Below are 4,757 nucleotides of genomic sequence, written 5' to 3' on the forward strand. Positions count from 1 at the left end.
AGACAGAGAGAGACACAGAGAGAGAGACAGACAGAGATAGATAGATAGATAGATAGATAGATAGAGAGAGAGAGAGAGAGAGAGAGAGAGAGACAGAGACAGAGACAGAGAGAGAGAGAACAAGAACAAGAACAAAACTTTAATCTCCAGGCCTCCGGCCCCTAGAAAGAGGTCAAAAGTACACAATATGGTGATCACTCAGCCACAACAAAATGTAAAATACGTACTAACTTAACCTGTAGAACAAAAGTGCTTCTCGTGCATAGTAAATTAATTCTAACTTTCATCATTGTTGTCACAGAATTCCTGTCGTATCTTCAGGGCATTAAATATATAAATGCATAGTTTACGAATACTGTAAACAGAACCATTTTTCATCAAGTGAACATACGATTGACCTTCAGAGTTCAGATTTTTTGCCGCAGGTTATTGTAAAGGACACGATTGTTTATAAAATGGTTTTCATCTTCGATTACATTACAACGTTTACTTGCGTAATTTGAATAACATTTGAATGTTCTTCTAAAAAATGATCCATTTATTGGGAGCAAACCAAGCCGTAATTTTACCAAACAGTCCCTAAAACACTTTTTATCCACATATTCAAAATATTGCTCACACTGAAAACCAGTTTTAAACAGTCTGTAGTTATGATATATATCTTTAGACATTACTGACTCGTCCCACTCCTGCATAAATATATCTTTCATTCTTTGCTTAAATAATGACAAAAATGTTTGCTCACAACCAACGCCTTGTTGCAACCAGACATATCCAAACCCAAGTCTAAATAAAGTATTTTTTACTAAAGACACCCAGCATTTTTTTCCCCTTTCGTCTAAGTTAAACAACATCAAATATGCGTCTGGGTAAACGGTGCACATTCATATTCAGCAACCTTAACCAGTACTTGATACACCTTGTTACACTATTTATATACAGTGAGAGAGAGAGAGAGAGAGAGAGAGAGAGAGAGAGAGATAACGAACGAAAATTTATTTTACGACGGTAAAGGAGCAAGCACAAAGTACGTGTTTACATCCGGCCCTCTGGGCAAGAATAATAATTGAGAGAGAGAGAGAGAGAGAGAGAGAGAGAGACGCTTCAGACGCTTTTTATTGACATTCGCCTAACTACAGCCCTTATGTCAAGGGGGTCAATTCTAAGTTGCAGCGTCATTGTATTGAATGAAAGAAAACAAACAACAATAAATAAAGCAAATAATGTCAATAACTGAATTAAAAAATAACAAAAAACAACTTAATCGTACATTTATGTATGTGCCAATACACGTACGCACACCATAGTAGTGAAACAACATACAATAGACTAGAATAATAATTGAGAGAGAGAGAGAGAGAGAGAGAGAGAGAGAGAGAGAGAGAGAGAGAGAGATTTGACAAAATATGAAATAACTACACGGAACAGCATTACATTAGCATAACTTTAGTTGTGCTGTAAATTTTATGTTGATCGCACTCCCCCCTCCACCCCCTCCCCCACACCTACACCCCCCCCCACCAACCCCCCCCCCCCCAACCCCCCCCAAAAAAAAAATCCCCGCCGACAGAAGTGAAAGGGGATACTTTTTGTTTGTACACCCGCAAGCCTTCCATGGCATTTATGTTTCACCCAAACCAGTGTGTCACACGCTGCAATTTAAGCTCCTCTGATCAGTTCGATCCGTTGAAACTGTCCTCGTGTGATGCCTGGATTATGTCCGGAGGAATTACTGTACTCTTTCTGTGCTAGTTTGAAGTCCGCAGGTGAGCTTTCTTTGATCTGCTCTGTTGGTTCGGCATAACTAGGTCATCACAATACTAAATGATGAAAAGGTAATCAGTGTTCATGCTACAAGTGACAGAATTTTCTATTGGGTGTGTGTCATTCCTGTAACAATTTTCTTTTCTTGGGTATGTTCAGTCAGTCTCTGCCTACCTGTCGATTTTACCGTCTGGTCTAGTCTTCTTCCCTTCTCAGTTTGTCTCCTCTCTTTTATTTTTTTCTGTTTCCCTCCCCTTCCCTCCATCTCTTACTTGTATGATCGTCAGAATCTCTCTCTCTCTCTCCTTACCCCTCTCTTTGTCTCTCTCTCTGCCCCCCTCTGTATCTGTCTCTGTCTCTCTCTTGCCTGTCCGTTCTCAACATTTCTTTAGAAACGTTCAGAGAGAGAGAGAGAGAGAGAGAGAGAGAGAGAGAGAGAGAGAGAGAGAGAACAAACATGAGCATGAACAAATGTTTTATTGAGTGTAACTGGTTAAGCTGGAAGCTTCTTTGCACCATGCCCTCCCTCACACACAAACACACACACTCACTCACACGCACAAAAGATGAAAAAAAAAAAAAAAAAAAAAAAAATCGGTACGGACACTCGGTGTAGTCAGTAACAACAACAACAACAACAACTACAACAACAACGACTACTACAACAACAAGAGTTAATCACGAAACAAAAAAATAGTATGGAATATAACTCAGTCACACACAAACACACACACGCACACACACACACACACACACACACACACACACACACACACAGACACACAGACACACACACACACACACACACACACACACACACACACACACAGAGAGAGAGAGAGAGAGAGAGAGAGAGAGAGAGAGAGAGAGAGAGAGAGAGATACGGTTTTACGCTTTGACACTTGAATGTCATTGGCCATGAGATACTCATGACATGTCTGAATGCATCAACATACCTTTAACTCTCTCCATACGAACGGCGAAAGAGACGACGTTAACAGCGTTTCACCCCAATTATAATCACCAAAATATAAGTGGAAGGCTCTTATACTGAAGAGGTGAATGTTGACAAAGAATACCACAATTCTGACGACGGAAGCTAAAGGTTGGGTCATTCAGACACCCACTGGACATCCGAGGGGTCTGTGTAGAGGAGAAGAGAGGACTGGCCGTACTGAGTGAGTTAATTTATAACAAACCATTATGATAAACGAATGAAAAGGTGAAAGCAAACAATGAAACGTCAACAAAGTTCCTTCTTCGAATAAAAATGATAGTAATCAACAGACCACCCAACACATATTAATTCCGTTCATTCATCCATCAATGCACCATGCAACATATTCCAACTCTGGCTACAGAAGAAATTAGTTAAACCTGACCACGTAGAGAGAGAGAGAGAGAGAGAGAGAGAGAGAGAGAGAGAGAGAGAGAGAGGGGGGGGGTGGAGGGGGGGACCTGGGGGGGGGGGGGGTTATAATGCCATGACAAATGTGCATGCATTTAGAAAAAAAAAATGCTAATATGATTTTTTATTAGCTTTGTAGATTTTTAGATTTTTTTGGATTACAAACAACAACAACAACAAAACAACAACCACCTATGATGTCACGCTGTGTAAATGCAAAAGTCCGAGGACTGAAGCTGAAAAAAAAGTAATTACACAATAAAGGCCTGGATCCTATTAATAAGGTACAGTTCTGGTTTCGCTTGTAACGGGCTGTCAGAAGTTGAAGAAGAAGGGTATCGGCATAGTTTAAAACAGTTACTGTTGTTATAAAATCGAAAGTTGAGGATGACGAGTTGAAAATGTGAGCACCACGTGTGTTGCAAAAAAGAGAGGAATTAACTCTTTTCACCTAACACAAGACAAAAATTTGGAAAAAAAAAAAAAAAAAAAAAATCTGTCCGCGGATACATACACTGTATAATTATGTGTATTTTGTTTTCCATCAGTGCATTGTTTGTTGAAATTTTGGTTGTTTGATGGCTTGGAATTATTTTGTATTGACTTCACCTCCATATTATTTTGTTTGACACGTTGAGCATGTGTATGTACAAAAAGGGGTGCATATACGGGAAGGTGTGCTCACGCGCACGCGTATGTTGATAGTGATATTGTTATCAGACTTGCTTTCTTATCACTCTGTTCAGTATGATTTTGTTTTATCTCTCTCTGTCTCTGTCTGTCTGTCTGTCTGTCTGTCTGTCTCTCTCTCTCTCTCTCTCTCTCTCTCTCTATATATATATATATATATATATATATATATATATATATATATTGTATGCCAAATTTCACCGTTTTGAGTGTCTCAACACCCAGTTGATTTGCTATTTAATTGTTGTTGAGTTTTGTTCTTGTTCGAGCTATCAAGAAACTTTTCACATGGTCACGAACAAGACCAGTTAATTTAACACTTTTTAGTTTGAATCTTAGTAACTCATTTGTTCATAATTCGGTAATATCAAATAAAGAGAAGCAAGGCCTTCAAGACTCACTTGTGATTCACACTTAACTGAGCAGAAAAAGTTAGCACGTGTTCTGTATTTGATAATATAAACTTTCAGGGGGAAAAAAAGAAAGACACACACACAAAAAAACCAAACAAACAAACACACACACACAAAAAAAAAAATAAAAAAAATAAAAAAAAAATAATCTAAACGCATGTGTTTTTTTTGTTTTTTTTTCAATTACAGTATTCGAAGTGATGACGCCGTTCAGATCATTGTTTTGGTATATCTTGTTTAGTTAATAAATTCTGTAGTGTCCGCGGTAAAGGAGACGTTGTCATCGTCTCAGACACACCACAATAGTAGCCGCTTTCTGGCTGTGTGTTCGACACTGAGGCTGATAGAAACTACAATGTGGTCCTTTCAGTTTATCTTTCATGTTCAGTCTAGTTAATCCAGTACCCACTTCAAAATATTCATAATTTATGCAGGAAACGCGTCGATGGTGTAGTTTGTGTCACTGTATGTGTTCTGTCTAG

At 38.6% G+C, this 4,757-nt stretch overlaps 1 protein-coding gene across 1 annotated transcript in view; it reads left to right on the forward strand.

The window, feature by feature from the left end:
* Positions 1 to 1,708: 1,708 nt before the first annotated feature.
* The window catches only part of LOC143301422 (uncharacterized), a 25,671-nt gene continuing 22,622 nt past the window's right edge, over positions 1,709 to 4,757 (forward strand). The window contains exon 1 of the mRNA XM_076615702.1: positions 1,709 to 1,766. The gene's annotated coding sequence lies outside the window, so the exon portion shown is untranslated. The remainder of the gene's footprint in view (positions 1,767 to 4,757) is intronic.

The sequence above is a fragment of the Babylonia areolata genome, chromosome 27 (genome assembly GCF_041734735.1).
Source record: "Babylonia areolata isolate BAREFJ2019XMU chromosome 27, ASM4173473v1, whole genome shotgun sequence".
In the NCBI taxonomy this organism is placed as follows: Eukaryota; Metazoa; Mollusca; class Gastropoda; order Neogastropoda; family Buccinidae; genus Babylonia; species Babylonia areolata.